Raw genomic sequence first — 24282 nt, forward strand, 5'->3', positions numbered from 1 at the left:
GGGCAAGAGGGCAGAGCCCTTTTTATAGCCCAGGGCATCCTGGGCCAGATTACAGTTTTTACAAAAACGCGCGCACTGGCCCTTTAAGGCCGTGCACGCGCGGGCGCGCGCACCCGCCGGAGACACTCGGAATCCGGAAGAGAGTGCCGGCGCCTGACTGGGGGACGACGCTGCAGGCAGGTAAGCTGTCCATGGCCACGGCCGTCGGGGTTAACGACCGATCGACGGGCCGTGGCCATAGACATTACAATAGCTTCCAGGTACAGGGAAGTAACAAGCCATGAGGAAGGACGTAGTATACGTCTGAAACGCGTAGGCAAATATCCCTGATTTACTTCCATGTACCTGGAAGCTATCTTCTGTTTTTAGATTTTTTAATAAAATGTAAACACATGTTTAATTTTTAAAAGTTTAAAGTGCTGGATCATCGATTCTTTCTTCTTTACTGTAGTGATACACAATAAGGGAGAACAATAGGGTTTATTACATGGAATTTGGAGTCATTCGGATATGAATAAAGGCCACAGAGTTTTCTTTTACTTCTAGAAGAATTTGGTGCAGTACATAATAAATTACATACTATGTGCTATTAGATCTGTGTCCCCAAAAGCAATGAAAGGGATAAAACATAAGCTGCTTTGCTTCTAAATCATGTTTCTTGTTTGGTAGCAAAACAAACACATATAACATATATTAATGACAAGGTACACCGTATATCATTCCTGCTACTTGTGCCTAAAATATTAACTTTTTAAGGCGTCTATCTGTTATTGCATATGTTTTTATAAAGCATGACTGTAGCTTTATTTGAGGTTAACCACTATTTCTGCAGTCAAGCTAACATATCGATTTTGTGGGCCGAATTCGTAATTTAAGCCTGGATAATAGTTATGTAAATTGTAATTTTCCTAGACAAACATGACAGAAAAGCTACACCTAGTGGTGTAAGAACACCACATAGATGAAGTAAGCTTGAAGGCCACCCACAGCTTCCGAACACCTTTTGAATGAGCTGTAGTGTCGTAAGACTATCCATATCTCATAAACTAGTCATAAATAAATACATTTTAACAGTAGAGATGACAATGCCAGGACTTACACGCATTGGCTGTGAACCACATTTGCGTTTAAACACAGGCTTTTCGTCTCCACAGGAACTATGTTCGCCTACTGCTGGGTGGTCAATTTCAAGTATGCATTCGGTAAAGAAGCAATGAATAAAAAAGACACAACTAAAAGCTATACCATGTAACTAGAGCACTGACATGGGTCAAAAGGTAAGAGGAGAGAACAGAATGTGATGCTGTTGTTAGAGCCAGGAGAAGTTTATTCAGAAACTCCTTGGACTACAAAAAGTGATTTTTTATTTTTGGATGGGCTACTAAAAGGCTGTAAAAAACATGTTCAGCAATAAGGATACAGTCAACAGGATTTAGTCTTAATAATTTACATTTTATAGAGAGGGAATAGCTCAGACATAGGGGCGTAACTTCCACCCATCTTGTTGACATTAAATTGCACTTTAGTAATATACACAGCGGTATAACTACTTTTACTTGAGAAGTCACCAAGGGATGGATAGTAGTGCAATCTAACAGGTCATCTGCACACAGAAATGTACCCACCTGGGAGTTCTAGATAGCAGATAGTTATCGCAATCTTTTATTCCCAACGAAAAGGAATAACATTCCTGCATTTGAATGGGCCTCCTCATCTTCCAGGTCTTGTAACATTTTTACAATGCATTCGAAGGGGTTGTTGTACTAGGACAACACCTTTCCATATGCTCTTTTAGGGAACATTAATATCTAGGGCTGGTCCTCTGTTTTAGATCCCCCTTCATGAGTCAGAGCAGAAGGCCACGGCGTAGAAACGCTCTTGAGGATTCGGCATGACTATGTATATGAATGGGCTTTATGTCTACCACAATATGGGTCTACACACAGCTTCCACAAGCAGTAACCTGTTGATCAACAGTGGGTCTGCATAGGGCGCGAGATGGCGGCGGTCATGTGATTTACCCACATTACCTCTTTTGGCCGTACCTGGATGCAGCCACCTCTGCGCAGACGCTGAACTGAGCATGGTTGTTAGGAAACGTCCGTCCCTTTAAAATTGCTATGACTACTAGTCTAGCTTCTGGGCGGCTCTGGTTTTAGTTGCAGAGCCTATCCCACTCGGCTCAGGTTCAATTGAACTCCGAAGTTATTCAAAAGAAAAATGTTGACAAAAAACGGAAGGTGGGTCCTGTGTTTAGTTTTGAGTCAAAAGGTGTGGCTTTCTACTAAGAATCTGCGACTGAAGGTACCGTCTCGTAAGTTTGCTCCTAGGTTTATTGGTACAAATGAAATTGTTGAAGTTATGAACCCTGTGTCTTTTCGTCTGGCTCTTTCTCCATCTTTCAAAATTCATGATGTTTTTCACAAATCTGTCCTTAATTGTTTTTTTCCCACCATCTAATGCACTCAAGAACCCCCCCCCCCTCCAGTTCAGGTAGAAGGACATATGGAGTTTGAGGTTCAGAGGATTGTGGATTCCAGAAGGGTCAGGGGTACTCTCCAGTACTTGGTGCACTGGAAGGGTTATGGGCCAGAAGAACGAACTTGGGTTCCTGCCTATTCAGTACATGCTAATCATTTAGTTAAATTCTTTCATTTGAAATTTCCTTTGAAACCTAGGTCAAAGTTTAAGGGTCCGGTGGCCCCTCGTCCGTTCCTTTAAGATTGCCATGACTACTAGTCTAGCTTCTGGGCGGCTCTGATTTTAGTTGCAGAGACTCTCCCACTTCTCAGTCTTTCTTCCTTTTCTGATTGAAGGTTGGAGTATTAAAATCTGGTTTGGTTCTGTCATCTTTGCTTGTGATTCTCCTTGTTTGCATTTGTGTTTGATCAAGCTCCTGATTATACCCTGTACCTTTGACTATTTGAACTTTTAGAACTGGACCTCGTCTTGTCTCTGGATTACTCTTTGCCTACGGATTTTTACTTTCTGCTCCTGGCTGGTTTTGACCTCTGCAATCCTTGATATCCACTAACTTTGTGATTTGGACATTCTGTTTACACTCGAGCTGTCTTGTTATCTGCTCTGGTATTGCCTGCATTGCACCTCTTATCCAACGCTGAACTCTGTTAAAACAACCTTAGTTCTATGCTGCAAAGTCTAACCTGCCTTGTGGTGGGCTCTGGCGAAAACCATAGGGTAGCCTTAGATTCTGTTGATCAGAGTTGTGAAACAGATTTGCGGTTGCGGATTTATTTGCATGCTCATTCCTGACAGTCTCCAGAAGCCTTTGGGGAACCGCTCACCTAGCAATTCCATAAACTTCCACCCTTGGAATTGCTCAACTGGTGATTCCATAACAGCGTCCAGCACAAGTGCATATACAGATTGCCGAATCTTTTATATCTACGCATGCGCCGAGGGCCTTCTGCTAAGCAGCTTGGTAATGTCTGATAAGGATTACATATGTATGAGCACAACAATAGAGTTTACGGTCTTTTGGTAAATATTTTTATAGAAGTGGCCAACCCCGTTGAAGGAGTGAATGCAATAAGAGTCTACTGCAAATGTCAAGAATTTCAACATTACAAGTTGTCTTTCAGTAAAAAGATCCCCTGATATAAAGGAGAGGGTATCCACCATAGGTCAGTTTGCATTGGGAACAAGGAAGAGTGACTAGACGTATCACCCATCAAAATTTGTTATTATTATCTTTACAAACAAACCTACTCCAAAAATACACATGACCCTTTGTTCTCTGCCACTGCACATTCCTAATGGCATTACCAGTAATTCTATTTTCATATTTACAGAAATTTGTGATCCACCTGCTGTAAAAAAAAAATCTGAAAGAAATAAGGCCATGGGTGAAATAAAGTTCATATACATGGAAGAGTGTTATAAAATATGAATAAAGCAACTGATGTTTCAGTGGAATCCTTTTAAGATATCAAACAAATAACATCATAGGCATCCATAGATTTATCAAAATCCTGTAGCGACTGAAGTGATGCTGCTTACATTGCTCTCAATAATGTAGAAATAATTCAAGGAATAGATATTTAACAATTTAAGGTCAATTCTAAACTGCCAGTCTGTAAATCAGTAGAATAGCTTCACATTTAGGAGATTGATAATATTAGCATTAGTAATATATTCGTACAGTGAGATCATTTAATATAAGTAATTACTATTTCAAGGCTAATGGGCTGAGTTCAGTTTAGACTAGATTCACACCACGTTTGGGGATTACATTCAGCAAAACAGTTTAAGACGGTCCAATAAACGTATGCCCAGACGTATACAACTGTATGCTTAAACACTTGCGTCTTCTATTAACTCCCATTTAAAAATGTGCAATATACGTTTCTATGCATGTAGTTTTATTGAAACCGTGGTTGACTATACTTTTCAATGCAGTTGAGGGAATCATATACCAATGTATACTGGCCAAGCATGCCAAAACACTCTTTTAGCATGCAATTGGCTAATGATGGCCTATGGGCACTATAGACGAATACGTCAAAAGAATTTCCCAGTGTTTATGTGGGATGTTGAGCCCAAACATGGTATGATTCTAGTCTAAAGCTGGTATTACACGGCCTGACTTGGGTCGTGTGAAAGCGCCGATCAACGAGACAGCTCATTGATCGGCGCTCGTTTGCTCCTGTCACAAGAAGCTGGTATGGGGACGAGCGATCGTTACTCCGAACGCTCGTCCCCATACATTTTTATCATGTCGGGAGTGCGTCTCCCTGTTTACACAGGGAGATGAGCTGCAAACAACGATAATATTTTGGACATTTAAAACGATATGATCAGCTGATGAACGAGCATCAGTTTGCTCGTTCATCTGCTGATCGCTGCCCTGTATATACACGACAATTATCGGGGACGTGCATTCCTTGAACGCTCGTTTGCCTGATAATTGGCCAGCGTAAAAGGGCATTTAGTCACACCTTTGGTGAAACAAAACAGCTCTTGTCATATGATTACATGGTTAGATATTTATTTACCATACAGACAAACTAGACTGGCACCTACATCACAATTGCTATGGATATGTTCAATGCAAACCCAGTTAGTCCTGTCAAATGTGGCTGTATATTTGGTGAGGTAACACAGCAGGACCCACTGACATCTGTAGCTCATGTTAATAAGGACTAAAAACTCTTTGCTGTTTGTGGAAATTACATCTAAAGGGCCAGATTAACTATCAAAATCACTGAGTGGAAATGCTACACCAGGAATGAAGTGGGGTTATAAAAGTAAGACACATAATATTGCAAGAATCTTGGCTAACGTAAATGCCCAACCATCATTCATAAAAGGGAGTCAATAAGCTAAAAGGGATAGTCTTGAGATACTAAACTGCTGTTTCATTAAATAACGTTTATAGCTAAAAATTAGCCTATGGACAGATTTTTTGTGATTTTTTATATTTAATTCATATGCTATATAAGACAGCTGTTTTGAGTGAATTATGTTCTTACACAGTAGATTTTATAAATCAAGAGCTTGAGGCTACTTTCTCTGTCACTGATACAACCTACCTAGTGTCTAAAAATTTGCTATGAAGTAATAAATGTATGAACATATAGGTATTGGATTCATAAAAATTTCTCTGAGCATACATAAAGTAAGGGCTGTAATGACTTATGTTCAATATATGGCGTAGGCTACACGGCGACTTTAGCTTTAGCCTCAACATAGTTCCAAAGGCAAAGATCGCTGTGCGATCGCTGTTGACCCGTAAGTTGCCGCTCCGCAGCACTACAATCGTAAGAAGTTTAAACTTGAGGAATGTTTTGCGCTGTTGACCCGTAAGTTGCCGCGCCGCAGCACTACAATCGTAAGAAGTTTAAACTTGAGGAATGTTTTGCAACTGTAGTGTTTTGGTCGCCACAACCTACGGGTTGAAACGCGACCACATTTACTTTTTTCACTGTGATGCACACCTCATGACACAGCCATCTTCACCCATACGACCTGTGTCACGACCAAGTTGTCCTGTAGCCTAGCCTTCATCTAATAAAATAAAATTTGAATATGGGAGTCACATAGAAGGAGTTATGGGTAAAATGAGCATTAAAAAAGCTGATGCAGAAACACATAATCATGTTTCTTAGGACTACAAACACTTACATATACACACACACACACGCACGCACGCACGCACGCACGCACGCACGCACGCACACACACACACACACACACCAGAAGGCCTCTACGCTCGGACAACCTAACAATTGCTCTATGTATGTTCATTCCGCTAATTTGATAAATCTTATGATATATCATATAAAGGGAAACCTCTTTGAGAAGACCACCCAAAATTGCATCTAATGGTCCTCCCAATAAAGTAAACATAGGATATGATGGAATAGAAAATCTGTCTCATGAAATTCGGCCTAGAGATGGTCTTTTCAAAGAGGTGGTCTTTTGGAGAGGTTTTACTGTGTATAGTTTTAACAGAATATTAATATGTTTTTTGTTCAGCATGTATGATGACTATACATTTGAAATGAATAGTCATATTTGAACTTTTGACTGAAGGGTCACTTTAATGTCCATGGCCATTTAAAAAAAAAAAAAAAAGTTTTTATTTATTTGCTATATGTGTATTTTGAGATTTAGTGTCTATACTTTATGTTAATGCTTATAGTCAAACAGGAAAATACCTGCAATGTGGAAGTGAAAGAGTAACAACACTTTTGTTATGTCATAGAGACATATCAAAAGTTTGGTTCGGTGGGGGTCAGTGTGCTGAGACCCCCACCGTTGCTGAAACAAAGGTACAGAAGCATTCAGCTGAGCGCTTTGCTCCTTTGGCTATGATCAGCGCTCATCATCAGGCTGAAGACGGCTTATATAGACGTTCTATGTGAGCTTTCTTCAGGCTGATAAGCAACCCCGATCACAGCCGAAGGTGCAAAGCTCTCAGCTGAGCGCTTCTGCACCTTTGTTTCAGCAACGGTGGGGGTCACAGCACTCGGACCCCCACCGATCCAAACTTTTCATATTTCTCTATGACATATCAAAATTTGCTGAAAGTGTAGTCGCTCTTTAAAACAGGGCTGTAATAATGCCAAATTGACAATTTGAGGCTGAATAGAGTCCTAGTTAGGCTGAATTTACACATAATGTATTTGACACAGACATTAAGACGCGGAATCCGCTTAGAAAATACATAAAAAAGTACAGTACAATGCAAATAAATGCTATTTTACAAAACAGCGGAAATATATCTTCAGCGGATTGCAGACATTATACAAATTTTTCAACTGATTTTACATCCTTGTGATGTCACGCACTAATGGCTACATGACATTTTCACCAGATTGCAATGCCCATCACCATTAGATGAGCATACAGACAAGACCCAATGATGATGTGGTTACATGATTATGTTACATGACCGCATAGACATGTCACTTTGGCCACATATCCTGCTCCTGTTGCTCCAAAGAACAATCAATGGCATATCCAGCCATTTTGAATAGGTAAGAGATCATGAATGTCCTTGGTAGCATAACCCAGCTACTAAAAATTGCGTATGTAGCTTATGCCTTTTTGCTTATGAGCGAATAAATGTCAGCGGTTAACGACAAGCAGGTTCAGTCAGTGACTAAAGCTATCTTCAAAACAATATCAAAGTTTCTACATATACCGAGTTATCTTTCAAATAAGCATATTCTTATATTACGCAATGTGTTCAGAGGTGTAACTTGAAGCTCCTGGGCCCCAATACAAAATTTGTGTCAGTTTTAGTACTGGTCTCCCTCTATGTGGAAGTGAAACCCTCCCTCGGGCTCCAGGGCCTGGTGCAACCACAACCTCTACAACCCCTGGTTTGCTCAAGCAAATTGGACAATTGTGTTATAAAATATCAAGAAAGGCATTACCATTTATTCACAACATCCACCCCATGTTTCTGATATCTATGACTATCACGTATACATTACTATAGGTACGAGGCAGGGGGCATATAAAATAATAAGAACAATCATCGGGATGAATATATAAAGATTTGAAAAAATGCTATTTGTGTTGGTTGACCCCTGGGATTCTTGGATTGATTTCCTCCTTGGAATGATAGGTGGTCCATTGATTGCTCCCTCTTTGGTAAATTAACATTTCCTGACACTTCTAGAGAAAACAAACAACGTAAAACACGAGGAAGTTAAGATAATCTAACCAAACTCCCATGGGCTCCCTCCAAGGTGCCACCTCCATTTCCAGACCTGGAGCAGGAATTCTCCATGGATTTCCTTCCACCGATATGCAGGGAATTAGAAAGCCAGTGGCTAAAGGTTATTTGTGGCTCTCACAGAAAGGGAAGCATGAATTTATATAGGGAGTCCCTGTGGAGCTATCATTTGTTCAGAGTGAAAGATGAGAACTGGGTTATTTAAGCATTTTAATGTATTTTTTCACAACCCGTCCAGAGACATAAGCAGTTACCAATAGCAGACTCTCTGCCCACAGAACTTGAAGAGATTGATTTTTTTTTCTTCTTTATTATTGTATTGACCTGAGTGCATATACACCATCTATGCAAAAACTTTCAAATGGACACTTATTTATTACAACAGCCGCCTAATGTAGAGGTCCATTTACAGGGCCCATAAAATGAATTACTGGAGAAACCGAAAAGGTCATAAAGAGATTTGTTAACCTACGTTGAGCAATAATTTGAGCGTTGAATCCCCTACTCACTAAATTTACATCAATCAGGTTGTATGGTTATTTGGATACGTGTATGTTGTTGCTAAGTAGCCAACCAGAAATTCTAGTTGCTATACAATGCTAATTCTAGGAATAGCAATAGATTTTATAGGTCTGTCTACGGAACATTTTACTTCTAAACATTATTTATGAAAGTTACAAGAACTATTATATTATATATTATATAGGATGTCAAAGGTCGGAGGAAAGAAGTATCGGGCATGTTGGATTCAACATGCTGAATTCTTTGTACCGACGGTAGATAAACCACCGCCAGAAGGATCTCTCTCCCTTTTCCCCATTGAAATAAACATGCATGCTCAAAAGCTATAAAAATTGCATGGGCACCCCAAAAGAGATTTTTTTTTTCTAACCTTTTTTTTTTTTTAACATTCAATAGCAAAATTATCTATGAATCTATTAAACATATACTTTTTTTTTTCCACAATAATTCTCCAATTTGTTTTACAATGACCTCAACCCTATATTTATCAGTCCTGTAACAATAAGACCTCATTGGTAAATCATTTCTTCAACAGGCCTCACCCAGTTGCAAAAATATTCAAATCTGAGGAAAAGAACAAGTTCATCTACATGGTCGCCAACACCAGAATAACCAGAAAAGTGAAAAATTTCTTGATTGAAGACTCTTACTTTTTTTTAACTCTGGTCCTGCTGTCAAACCTTGACTAGTAATCCATTACACAGATGGCCATTTAGTTTGACCTTACACAGACCTTTCATCAGAGTGTTTACAAGATCTATTTTAAATGGGGGATGGTAAATTCTGACAAAAGACACTTTGCTCTTTTCCAACTCTATATACTGTGAAGGTTCAAGTACTGAACAACACTGTATTAACATGCATAGAGTTGAACTTCAAGTATATACATATTCAAACACATACACACCCAGTACCCAAGACTTTGAGACATTCCAATGGGAGATTGCACTGGGGGTAAGGTTCGAAATCAGGTTCAGGTTGCTATACTAACAGCATAAAGATTAGCTCTGCTTGTCAGATATCTATTTCCATGCCTACACTAATCTTATACTTCTATAACTTTCAGAAAACAGGATAATATGCTGTTTTATAAGAGTGTCCATTAAGTATCTATCCAGTCCAACTGAGTTTATTGAGAGATACACTTTAAATAAAGTAATAATATTAAGTCTACTATGTTTTACTGAAAGCACGCAAGAGAAAATAATTAAAAAAATAGAAATGTTTAGGTGTCTCAATAATATAAAATTGTAAAAATAGAAATTTTCAAGTGTCTCAATAATATAATAAGCTATTCAAGCATAGTTATGTTTATACTATGACTGGAATTAACTTGACATACAAAGGTCTGGCCATTAACTTGAGGTATACTAAAAGATGTTAGTTAAGACTTCTGGAACAATGTGTTTAGTTTTCCTTCCCTTCTACTAATAAAATCAAACAAGTTGATAGAGTCTGTCTTTCGGAAGTTAAGTACAATCATCTATTAAGATCTCCAGATTATTTTGCCACTGCTGAGGCCTAAACGTTCGAAATGTATATAAGGTGGAGATGACAGATGAAAGACTGATAAGTAGGTGATATCGCCCCAGTGAAATGTACCACAAAATGAGTAAAAGAAACAATGGTAGGTTTCAGTTACTGGATTTGTATTTTGTGGGGTTGAAGGTCATATGTTGGACATGGCCATATATCCACTGTTAATTCTTCCTATAATTACCGCCGATAACAGATGTGATTAGGGTAAAATAACAATTGATACGGACTAACTCAAATGCTTTGAATATTTGGAAAAATTTATAAGAGATGTTTTTTTAGCCATTATTTAAAAAATAAAAAATAAAATGGGCTGAGAAATTTCCATTTCCCAGGGTTAGGAGTAGTTTTGTGAAAAACCAAAGATTAAAAACATGATGATATCAATATGGGATGGGCCAAATGACCTACTTAGCTTTTCTGCATTGACTGTTGCTCTTACTATTGACTCATTCTATGTACGGTTACATTGTCCTGCAGTATTTTTCTTAGCATTCACAGGAATTTGTACTTGACTTAAAAAATGCTCAGCCACCAACGTTGATAACAATGACTGTCTTCAATTCTGCCCTCTAACCTCTGATGGTGGTTAAAAGACCTGCATTCTCACTCCATGGAATTTGGCTTGAAAAATTCTTGGTCACTTGCTTTTTATCTCTTCCGTTTTTGATGTTCTTTAGATAAAACAGTCCATTCCTTCCATCTGCTAAACATTTCAATGACTTCTCAATAAACCTTTAATTTTTTATAAATAAATACATTTGAGTTTAAAATGAAATAGAAAAAATATTTTCTGGAATGAATTGACATTAGTATAGTTGTGGATCAAAACTATTACATAAACTCCTGGGTTCTATGCTGCTTCTCATTGTCAGACACCTCTGGGTCGATGTCTGCCTTTTTCCTTGACCCTGTTTTAAATTGTGTTTTGCTTTCCTCTGTAAGGCTTGTGGCATTTTACGGAAAAGTAAAGGGAAATAACATTCCATGACCCTATTCAGTATCTTATATGCTAACATGAATCTTTACAAGAATCCTTACTTCTAACTAAGAATTTTTCTGAACTTGCTTATTTATTAGAGCATTCAAGGAATCGCTTGGCTTAATGCCCAATCATTTTTCCTGCACACATCGAACCTCTTTTGGCCTGCACCCTAAATGTTCTAATGCAAGCCGCAGGTTGCAAGAGGGTGGGACAGACAAGAGTTAGACAGGGGGCCAAGAATGGCGAGTGGACACTATGCAGCGATTGGGGCACTGTCGGGTACTATGGTCATTAATGGGATACTGTATATGCATTATTTATATTGCCACTGTATATATAATTCATACAGACACTATATGCAGTGTTCAAATGGACGCTATCCTACACTAGTTCAAACGGCATTGTGCAACACTGTCCTGTCGCTGTGTGGACTTACCTGGATGTTGTATATATTACCTTTCTGGAAACTTTATATTAGTATTTATATGGGCATTGTGTGGTCCTTTCTGGGTACTGTGTGCAGTTTTTAAGGGAACAACAAACCTACAAATAAACGCGTGAAGAAAGAAAGAAAGCAACTATTTGTCAGTCTGCGATACATTCTATAAGAGTGGACAATCCCCAAACATGTCGTTTCGTGCCAACTTGTTTGGCTATTTTTGTTTTTTTAGGTTTGTAAATTCAGACACATAATCAATAAAGCGGAGGAGCACCCCTTTAATTCTTTTGCTACTCATGTCACTCCTTGAACATAGTATAGAGCTGATAAATAACCAAAGCATAGTCATTAAATACAGCTTCAAAGCCAGCACCCCAATTATTATAAAAAACAATGGCAGGAAACATAAAACAAGTAATATTCATAGGGACGGTACAATGAATAGTCAAAGTTTCACTCCATGTTAATGCTATATAAAGATTATTATTATATGAAGTAGGTATCTATAACTGAAACAAACCTTTGATTCAAGGATAAGTCTACATAGAATGGGAAGCAATCCGAAAGGGAGTTTTCTTGTGATTCATTCATAACAAATATAATTACATTGTGCTACTTAACCAACAAACTTTATTGTTCCCTTTGGAAAACAATAATAAAATTTGTCATGAAAAGTTATGTAATTGCCTACTGTCTTCTATCACTGGGTGTTTCGACACCATGGCAAAAATACCCAAGTTTTAAGATCAAGTGGATTTGCAGGAAACATTTTATGGTTTGTTATCAATTCTGACTTGCAAGTGAATGCCCATAATCTGACCATGTATGTTAATACCTATGGGTACACAGCTGCCAGGCACAAATCTCGGGGAATATCAATAGGTCCATGTTCATAAAAAATAGCCAAACTTTTTTCCTCCTAAATGGATCCTCTGGGGTATTTAGCTGCCCAATGAAGAACAATAAAGACTCTTCTCACATTACCATTATTTCCTTTCCGTCAAGGTATTGTCTTTTTTTTTTTTTTTATGGCGATATTGGAGCTCCAAAGGAAGCCTGTCAAATCCCATTGACTTATAATGGAGTCCGTCTGGCTTCTCTGGCAGTTCTAATTTGCAGTAAATAATACCGGAAACCTTGACGGAAAGAGAAAAACATTAAGGTGAATAAAGTCTTATTGATTTGTTGGGATCTGTTCAACCTGTTATGAACTGAAACCATGATGCTATTGTGAAGAAAGACTGAGAAGCAGATTTTTAGGATCCGCCAACAGAAATCGAATACATGTATCTGGTGTATTGATAATGCTGCAGTAAAATAACCATGCTTAATTCTTCTTGGCCATAAATCACCAAAGTATGCTAAGTAATAGTGTAAATATTTTCCATTTTTACAATGTTGATTGCCTTTAACCGATATAGTCACCTTTCTGATTATACACCAACGCACATGCGGAAATATAGCTTGCTTTGTCTTTTTTGTTTTTTTTATTGCATACCTGCCAAGTAATTATCTGAGGTTGAGGAATTTTCCCATATGAAATCACTTGATCAAAGGAAACTGCAGCTCTGAGAAAACGAAATGTTAAGATCCCTTGAGCTGTTATCAAATCATAGGTGGTTAAGATATCAGTGACAGGACTAACATTGCACTTAATGGCTTGTTTTTGAAATACTGTTTACACAACTTATGCGCTCATACATTCTTTAATTCTTCAATTTTGTTACATGTCTAAATTAAGGAGATATACAGAAATCTCATTAATAATGGATTAGCAGATGCAAGGTGCAGTCATTCATTCTTGCTTTTTGGAACATTCCAATTCCAATGCAAAGATATAAGAGTACAAATTATTCTGGAACAGGAATTTAGGCTGGGTTTAAAGACATAGATTATGACCACCAATCAGACCAATGAATTAACCATCAAAGTGTTCCAAGATTGGGGTGAGTTTAAAAAAAAACCTTAGAACGCTGGAAAGTGATGTTCATAGTGGAGTCACATCATGACAGCAAATCATGGCACGACACTTTGATGTTGAATCCACAGGTCCGTGTCATGATTTCCCATCATCATGCCATAATTGGTTTCATGGTCATGTAACATCACGTCATGTCACTCCCTCTAAATAGAAGACTGGCATTGGGGGCATCAGTGGGCTGCAACGGTGATAGTAATCTATTTGAAGACTCTAAGTATGTTTAAAATATTTTTAGCTTAGACCACTACAAACAGTAAACAGGTTTTCCAAAATTCCCCGTATCTTGGGAAATACCTTTCAGAGGCCAGGTTTCACATAAAAATTATCATTATGATCTGAATGAATCCAAGCGTTAATAAAGATAACTGACCCATGAGAATGCACAAAATCATCAATGGTAAAGTGTCTTTATCATTGATAAAAATTGGTTGATGAAGCATAAAAATTATGGTTCTCAATTGTCAAATTGATAAATAGTGCTGTACGAGTGGGATTTCTAGGTTATATTTGTACAGAACATTTTGTTTCCCCATGACGATCATCAAAAACATTGAGATTTTTGCGTGCAGTCTCTGGAGATACTTTTTAGATACTTGTAAATATTCTTTTTATGAGTCTCCTCTTGTCACACCTGTTTCTCCAGCGCACTTCATCCAGCCTATAAACAGAAATTAAAAGTTGGTCTCACACTATTAGCCTCCTCTACTTCTTCCAAACTATCTATTTGTTCCTATAAATCTCAACCAGAATGGATGAGAGGTCACCCAGAACCGCATGTCATCTCAAGTGGGTCGTGGGAAGCAATGCCATAACCCATCCTCAGACAAGCAAAGGTAAATCAGCAAACAGACCTTAGGATTTATTGGGATTCCTCAGCTAATTATACTGTTTCTTTTGTTATTATGGACAAAGTCAGGACAGATACACTAAACATTGTAAAGTATTCACTGTGCTACGTACTGTGGTTGACACCATGATAATAAAGCAGGCAGTCTATCCAAATATGTTCTCTGAACTTTATACAAAGCAAATGGTCAAGTGTTTTATTTTATTTTAGTAAATATATTTTTTTAACATTTTAGTTTTCGTTGCTGTTTCGGTCTAAAGTGTTGAGCAATCATGCATACTGTGTTCTCAGTTATTGAAAGTAGCCAGGAGTGCTGCTAAGTTGAACAAGAGGTGAAATCACAGTAGAAATGGAAGTTGGAAGAGAAGATAGGACAAATAGTGCTGAGGGCACTGAATGTGGTCCACCTTTACAACAATAAGACGGCATGATGAAAAGGTTTAAAGAAATATTCCAGACGAAGATGAAAACTCATATAAACTTGATACTTCTCATGGCACTCAACAGTAATAAAAAGCTAGAATCATGAAATGCCAAGGAGAGAGGCACCATGCCACGTTTCATCATAGGCAAATTCACTCCATATAGCACAAATATAACATTATGGGTGTAGTAGAAAAATCTTACAGTATCTTTAAAGTAAGTTAACTATCTATAAAGGAGAACTACCAGAAGGGTTACAAAAAAAAAAAAAGACTTCTCACTGTTCTTTAAAAACCCATTGTGCTGGGTTACCAGAGTATCAAGTAACACGTGCACGCCAAGTCTACACCACTACTATTTAAGCCAGTAAAACTGTGGGCATTGGGTGATTAGATCTACACAATATCCCATGCCAAAGGTGAACAAGGCCAGAGGACAGACAGCACTAGTTGTCATGAGGATTATAGCTGCAAGCTATCTTGTAACTAAGACTCCATTCAATACAAACATAAGCTCAACCCTGTTAAGTAACTGTGCTTTCATAAGTTTCTCCTGGTAGTTATTCTTTAATTTCCTTCTAGAATTTTCTATACCTTTCAAAACCTAATATTTTCTTTATCGAAAAGTGCACATGTACCTTTATAAATATGGTCTTCAGCAAGGTCAGCCTTGACCATCAGAGTGCCGGAGGATCCCCAATGAGCCCAGGCTCTGACTCAATGTTGGGCCCCAGAGGTCCAGCCGAAGCCAAGTCATTTGGAGCTCACTTCGAGCCAATCGCTTGCCACTAGGCTCTATTTCTTATGAGTTGATTTACAAATAACCCATAAGACTTTATTGATAATATGTGCTGCGTGTTCAATGATAACAACAGAGTCTACAATGCAATTTAAAGTGGATGTGTACATGTTCTATATAGCTGGAGGGTGGCCCCAAAGATTAATTTCCTCTTTTGGGCTCAAGGAATCCAAGTCCGATGGTGGTTGTCAGTATACAGCAAGTTTAAGAGCAGTAAATAATCCCTTGCAACAGCCGAAAAATGCAACTGTACAAATCCATCTTTTCATCAGGTGTTGGCCACAGGAATAATTTGTATTAGGGTCCATGCACTAAATGACCATATGGGTCCATATTAAGCACCTATATGACCTCTTTGTGCCACTGTATGGTGTAGATATTTAGGCACTATAGTCTCTTAGAAACAATGGCATAATTTTTCTTTAATGTGGCATGTAATGGGTAACATATGTGATAAAAACACCCTTCATGTCACATGCCAACATATAAAATCAGGGGCACACATAGGTACAATATAGACCCATAGTATGCTGCACTTGCGCTTGTGCATGAGGCATAGATCTGACAATTGCCTGACACTGTCAAAAAATGTATTTAAAAAAAAATGATGTATGTTGTAAGATTATCCCTGATAACAGACTGAAAAGAGACAAAGAAGAGCTAAGAAGTGGACATCCATTTTACATAAGTGCGTGCCATGCATTGGTTTAATGATTTTCTGGCACCGCTATTCTATAAGGAAATGGTCGGAATTGTCCACGTATAAAAGTCATGGGAAAATGTTTACAGACATCAGTAAGGACGAAACTACAAGGGACATTTTGCTTCTCCCAGTCTCAGATGGTTGTATTTTCATTAGAGGTTAATCATGCATATTGTTGACATATTTCTCAAGACTAACATTTGAGAAACAGCAGCACATCTGTCTCGTGGGCAGAAGAGATGTTTGTGTGATAAATTCATTAACCCTGTCAACAGATGGAAACTCCAGCCACTAACTATGTAATGTCTTTGAACTCAAGCAAAGTTTCTAGTTTGTCCACACCCTAGACCACACTTATTATTCCTTTAGGGGGTTATCAAATTGATAGCTTATTCTTAGGATAGGTCAACATTCTGATTGGTTTCCTAGAAATATATACACAATGCATTCGGAAAGTCTTCAGACCCTCAGTTTTTTCCCATTTTGTTATGTTGAGGCCTTGTGCTAAAATAAAAAGAAATTCAAGTTTTTACCCATTATTCCGCATCAAATACCCTATAATGACAAAGGGATAACAGAATGTTAGTAATCTTCGCTAATTTATTGAAAAGGAAAAACTAAAATATTGCATTGGCATAATTATTCAGGCCCTTTACTCAATACTTAGTTGAAGCACCTTCGGCAGCGATAACAGCCTCCCGTCTTCTTGGGTACGATGCCACAAGGTTTGCACAACTGGATTTGGGGATTTTCTGGCATTCTTCTCTGAAGCTCCTCTCTAGTTCTGTCCGGTTGGATGGGGATCGTCAGTGGATAGCCCTTTTTAGCTCTCTTCAGAGATGTTCACTTGGGTTCAAGTCAGGGCTCTGTCTGGGTCACTCAAGGACATTCACAGAGTTGTCTCTAAGCCACTCCTGTGTTGTCTCAGCTGTGAGCATAGGGTCATTGTCTTGTTGGAAGGTGAACCCTCGGCCCAGTCTGAGGTCCAGAGCACTCTGGATCATATTTTTATTAAGAATATCTCTGTACTTCGCTCCATTCATCTTTCCCTGATCCTTGACCAGTCTCCTTGTCCCAGCCGCTGAAAAATACCCCCACGGCATGATGCTGCCACTGCCATGCTTCACTGTTTGGATGGTATTGGGCAGGTGATGAGAGGTGCCTGGTTTTCTCCAGACATGACGCTTCAAATTGAGGCCAAAAAGTTCAATCTTGGTTTCATCAGACCACAGACTCTTGTTCTCACAGTCTGAGAGTCCTAGGTGCTTTTTTTGCAAACAAGCAGGCTTTCATGAGGCTTCTTTCTGGCCACTCTGCCATAAAGCCCAGATTGGTGGAGTGCTGGTGTGATGGTTGACCTACTAGAAGTTTCTCCCATCTGCACACAGGATCTTTATAGCTCAGCAAGAGTGACCATTGGGTTCTTGGTCACCTTTCTTAGCAAGGCCCTTCTCCCCAGTTTACTTCGTTTGGTGGGTCAGCCAGCCCTAGGCAGAGTCCTGGTCATTCCAAACTTCTTCCATTTAAGAATTATGGAAGCCATTGTGCTCTTGGGAACTTTCAGTGCAGCCAACATTTTTGTTGTACCCATCTCCCGATCTGTGCCTCCACACAATCCTGTCTCTGAGCTCTACAGGCCGTTATTTCCTCCTCATGGCTTGGTTTTTGCTCTGATATGCATTGTCAACTGTGAGACATTGTATAGACAAGGGTGTGACTTTCCAAATCATGTCCAATTAAATGACATAACAAAATGTAAGAAAAGTAAAAGGGTCTGAAGAGTTTCTGAATGCACTGTATATGTGTATGTATATATATATATATATATATATATATATATATATATATATATATATAAAGAAGCAAGTAATACTGTTTTGTTTTTTTTGGTTTTATTTAAAAAAAGGTACACTAATATGTTTGTTTTTTTTAAGGACGACTAGAAAAAATAAGTAAATAAAAGATCAGTCATGATTGTGAGCCATGGAGATTATCCACATAACTATTGAACTGTCATTAGTGTTTGCTTTCTACACCATAGTCAGTAATACTAGGAATTCTGCCTAAGGGGTGACTTAATAGTAATCAAGCATGAAACTTGTTTGGTTTCAATACAATATTCATCCGCTGACCTCCTACATCTGTCACTTAGTAAATGAGCAGATTAATAATAGCATGGCTTGGAATGCTTGAGAGTAGAAGAGCAGGGAAATTCTGGACGAGAAGCTCGCTGGCAGGAGCCATTTATTAAATAGTGACCATTACAGTTAATTCTCGGACCTGGTTCATTATGGCTTGTCTGGAAATAGCAAACAAGGGCTGATGCTTCCGGATGTTTCTAAGCAATATTTTCTGGAAGGATCTGTAGGTCAGCACTTGCATGAGCTTGTTAACTATAGTACAACCACAGGTGGAGACTAAGCAGAACACTATTTTCCGAAATACTAGAATAGTACTAAAAACAAATAGCGTATGTATAAATATAGGCGCACAATATATACAGTGCTAATAAATGATAACAAGAACAATCAGTTTAATTGCAAAATCCAATACTAATCACTATGCAACCAGGACAAAGTAAATGAGCACTGATAAAAATTATAAAACTAAAAATATAAACTCTAAGCCTAAATTTTCCTCTTTTTGTCAGCTATAGATTCGAGGTGTCCTTCATGAAACAGATATATTAATGAAGTGCTTAAACAGCAATGCCCTAATATATTCATAGATTGTAAGCTCTTGTGAGCAGGCTCCTCACTCCTCCGGTTTGAATTGTAATTAGTTGTATCACTATGTAATGTCTGATATTGTCTGTACAATGTACCCCCTGAATTGTAAAGTGCTGCGGAATATGTTGGTGCTATATAAATAAAGATTATTATTATTACTATACTTATTATTAGAATTCCTCTCTTTACAAGCAGCCAGTGTTCCAATGATAGATCAGGTAAGCTGTCCTGTTGCTGGAACTCTAATGGATCAGTTGTAGTCCAATGAAGAACCTGGCATCACGTGTTTAATTCCCCTCCAGCGCTACGACAGGTTAATGAAGCATTGCACAGTTCTCATGGAAATCAACGGGCCGTCCATTTAATGCACAGACATGCCAGGTCCTCATGAGCAAGAGCTGCTCTTCGTAGCCACTCTCCTCTCTAGATGAACAAACTGGGGTTCTCCTGAATAGAGAGCTTCCCTCTATTAGGCAATGTTCACATCACTTTTTTTTTGCCTACGCTTGACCTATACTTTAGGAAAAAGCTATGACGTTGGCTTTGATGGATGCCTAACAGTGGCATTTTTCACCATAGACTTTAATGATATCCATTAAATGGATACGTTGTGAACTGGGTCATGAGAGTTAGCTGTCGCGCATAGATTTGAATAATATCCGTTTATCGTATACATCATGCAAGGCTATTGAAAAGCCCATGACAAATACTTTAAACATATACCTATGACATATGCTATACAGTGGCATACATTACCCCTACTATAAAAATAGTATATCGCGCAGTATACGTTTTATGTGGAATCTGGCCAGATGGAATAGCAGACTCTACTACGCTATTCCATCCTTCAAAAAAAAAAAAAAAAAGGGATTACTGACGCATACCACACAGGAGGACAAACGAACACACTTTTGGCCTCTGTTGAGCGAAAGGAGCACTATGGCGTTCGTGCAGTGAGGAGTAACAGGGGTGGGGACCCCCATACTAGAGATCAGTGGGGGTCCAAATTGTGGGGCCCCCAGTGATCACACATTTATCACCTATCCTGTGGATAGGTGATCAATGTTAATTGTGGGAAAACCCCTTTAATGCACCTAAGATTGAACCCAGTTAAATATTTTAATTCATTCAAATGACCATAACATAAACCGTGCAGACTTCTATCTCTTTGTGTTGCCTAGAGGAAGGATTTATTGGCATTTGTTAGGCTTTCTAACATAATCAAAATTCACACTAAAAGCAGTATAGCGACAGAAAAAGGCTTAAAAGGTAAATGTTTATTTTACATTTATTTACTCAAACAAGATAGTAGGAGGCATTTACAGCTCCATAGCCAGGTTGCTGAGTGCGTTTTATTGAATAGACCTACAAATAAATAGTCAAGGGCAATTAGCCCTCAGTTATCTCATGGTGGTATGCAAACAACTAATTGGAGAATCACTTCATTCTCAGTAGTCATTCCCTCCATCCGGTAACAAGTAACAGCTGCTCAAGGAAAAGTCTACAGGTACAAAATTTAACAAGGGGAAAAAGAATATGGGATGGTCCACATAACTATGCACAACTGACATGGGAAGTATGAGTATCTACTAGATTGGCTGTTTGTAAGGATTTCCAATGCAGTATGCAACAGACCGATACCCTTCATAACTGTCATATTGGAGTCGGGAAGGAATTTTTCTCTAGGATGATGAAAATTGTCTTGAGCCTCATGGGGGTTTTGCCTTCCTTTAGGTCAACATTGCAAAATAATAAGTAGAACTGGATGGACATATGTCTTTTTTCATCCTTACAAACTATGATACTATGATAACACAAGCCGGTAGTCCTCCCACTTGAATTTGATTCAGATTAATTGTAAAGGTTTTCATTACATAGTATCCTAATAAGGCCATAGTCATAGTTTATTGTTAAGTGTTTTATTTCCAACTACTGCAAGGAAGTTGCACAGTCCTGTGCTATCACATTCATGTGTTTATTACATCTATACAATACAGTACAGGACAGTTTATCCCATAACAGTACTCCCCTATCCATAGAGCCATGTTTTCCATCTGACAAAGGTAAATAAAGCCAAAACAAGCATATAAGTGGGATCAAATAGCTGTATACTGGATGACTTTATGTGCTATACATCATAACGAAACATTTTGTATGTCTCCACCCACTATTCCAAAATGAGGACCAACCTCCTTGATCTTAGGAAATGTGAAGGAACTGAGAATATAAATATATTGTGGAAGGCTTCGCGGTGTTCCACAGTGCAAGGGCCTAGTTATAGAGTTCAAGTCCTACTCAACCTCATGCATTTCAGCATATGAACAATCCTTACCATACAGATCTTTGTACTGGTGTGCATACAACACTTGTGAATTTCTGTATCACACCATATTTTTGACTGTATTTTTCCTTATGGCATTTTATTTTCATACAAATTTCAATGAAGTTTTGTAGGAATATTATATCAGTTCCAATGTATTTACCTCTTCAGTCATTCCTGCCATAAAATGTGTAACTTGAAGCTCCTGGGCCCCAATGCAATATCTGTTATAGGACCCTGCCACCTACCATGTGCCATTTATAACACTGGTGTTTTCTTATGTGGCAGAGAGTGCTCCGGAACTTTTAGGTACCTGGGCCTGGGTGCAACTGCTACCTCTGTACTCCTATAGCTATGCCCTGCCTATCAGCACGTTAAAGGGGTTGTCTGGGCAGGGACAACTGATGACCTATCCACAGGATAGGTCATCAATATATGATCGTGGGGGTCCGACACCCAGGCCCCGCACCGTTAACCTGCTCTGGCTGGCTCTGGGCACAGGATGTCCATGCCGGAAGCAGATGGCTCCGGTCCAGAATAGCGGCTGAGCTGCAGTACATCAGCTCTGGTCCTATTCAAGTGAATAGGAGCAGAACTGCAGTTCTTCAGCATGGCCATTATGCAGTGTACGGAGCCAACTTCTTCCGGCTCCGAACTCTGCATACACTGCATAACATCTGGCGCCAGAGCAGCTGATCGTGCGGGGTTCAGGTGTCAGACCCCCACCGATCATATACTGATGACCTATCCTCTGTATAGGTCATCAATTATCCGTGCCCAGACAACCTCTTTAAGGGGGAAATCAGGACCCGTATACCGCGCTTACAGAGGTTTTTACACGGCTATGTATTCACGGATGCGATTTTTCAGTATCCATTGACTTCTATGGGGATAATTGACGTTCATATGGCATTCAATTGAGCATGGTACCTTTTTTTAAAAAAAATGACAGCACACAGTGTGTACTAAACTTTGTACAAAGTGCAGCGGCACATGCAGGTACAGAAAGCTCAATAGGTTAACATTGTGGCTCTGTACAACTTATACGGAACCGTGATACAGTTTTCTGCATGTGTGACGTTTTTTCATATTTTATTTAGCTTATTTATCTTGTTCTACTAGATGGTGGGTGACAGCCACTTATGTCAGACATCTTTTCTTACCCCCTGAATATAATTCTGTGTTGTTTTTAAATGTAATTCCATAATGCAGATTAGGTAAACTCAGATACTTATATTTCCAGAAAATGTTTTCACTATGTGAGGAAATGTTCTTTAGTGCTTCATGCAGAAGAGCTGTGTCTGTACAGATAATTCGTAGTCCACTGCATGGAAAAATGGAGTAGTAAAACTCTTTTAACTTCACAAAATAAGTAATCAGTATAATATTAACGTGTGTTGAAAAAGCCAAAACATTTTTCTATAAGGCTATGTTCACACGGAGTATTTTGGGGGAGGAATATCTGCCTCAAAATTCCGTTTGGAACTTTGAGGCAGATTTTCCTCTCCCTGCACGCCGATTTTCACGCCGTTTTTCGCCTGCGGCCATTGAGCGCCGCGGGCATAAAACAGCGCGAAATACGCTTTCTCTGCCTCCCATTGAAGTCAATGGGAGGTCAGAGGCGGAAGCGCCCGAAGATAGGGCATGTCGCTTCTTTTTCCCGCGAGGCAGTTTTACTGCTCGCGGGAAAAAGACGCTGACGCCTCCCATTGAAATCAATGGGAGGCGTTCTCGGGCCGTTTTTGCCGAGTTTTGCGACGCGGTTTCCGCGTCAAAAAACTCGGCAAAATACCCCGTCTGAACATAGCCAAAACATGAACATGACTTTCTTAGTAAACATTTCAATTAAATTGTATAAGCTCACTTGCCACTTCACGGCGACCTCTTTCAAGTGGGTCCCTACTCTACTGGTTGCAGCACTGCATGGCGCGATCCGCTACCGCAAAACTGTAAGCAACCCAGAAGCACCCATGCTGCCAGGCTATTAACATTTGACGTCGAATATGCAAGATTAAAGGGGCTATCCAGTCTTAAGAAATGATGTGTCAATTACCATAGCATCCAAAGTTAGAACACTGACTCTACCCCCACTATTCTTGGGCCTGATCAGTGATGAATCGTATTTTGATCATGTGAGGCTTTCTCATGATTTCAAGCGTCTAGGAAACTATTAAAAACTGATTCGGTTGCACTTCCTCCACATTACTCTTACAAAACGTCATATGACATGTGACTGTCCGTTCCCTATATGAAACGCCCCCACACGGAAACGTTACATATCATGTGACATTTCATTCTCTGCTTCTAACACCCACATAGCAATACATCAATGGTCATGTAATGTTTTCCGCGTTCTAATGAACTTCCCGATTGTTTAATCATAGGGGGATTAAACAGGAGCATCCAGAGTAAAAAACAAAATAAAAAAATAAAAATAATTACTGGAGAGAGTGGGTACAATCAGCGAGGGAGAGGCAGATTGGGAATTATTGGAATTTTAGTATTTTGGAAAAACAGAGCGAGGAGGGACCGCCCTATTACAAGAAGCAGCAGGTGGAAACAATGGCGCATATTGGGAGTGGGAAATAATGTTTTTTTGTAAGAAAATAACCCTTTTAATACAAATATCCACTAGAGGGAGAAGGCTGAATATTTATGTCATACTGTATATCAGAACCGTGCTCCATTTCAGTAACTATCACATCTAATACAGATATAACAGATATTGCTGAGTTTGTCAATGCAGTAGGGCAACATTATATATTTCTGTTTTTGTCTAGCATTTTATAT

At 38.9% G+C, this 24282-nt stretch overlaps 1 protein-coding gene across 4 annotated transcripts in view; it reads right to left on the minus strand.

Moving 5' to 3' along the window:
• The window catches only part of NHS (NHS actin remodeling regulator), a 199935-nt gene that overhangs the window by 107958 nt on the left and 67695 nt on the right, over nucleotides 1-24282 (minus strand). The gene's annotated exons all lie outside the window — the stretch shown is intronic.

Source organism: Rhinoderma darwinii, chromosome 2 (genome assembly GCF_050947455.1).
Source record: "Rhinoderma darwinii isolate aRhiDar2 chromosome 2, aRhiDar2.hap1, whole genome shotgun sequence".
NCBI lineage: Eukaryota > Metazoa > Chordata > Amphibia > Anura > Rhinodermatidae > Rhinoderma > Rhinoderma darwinii.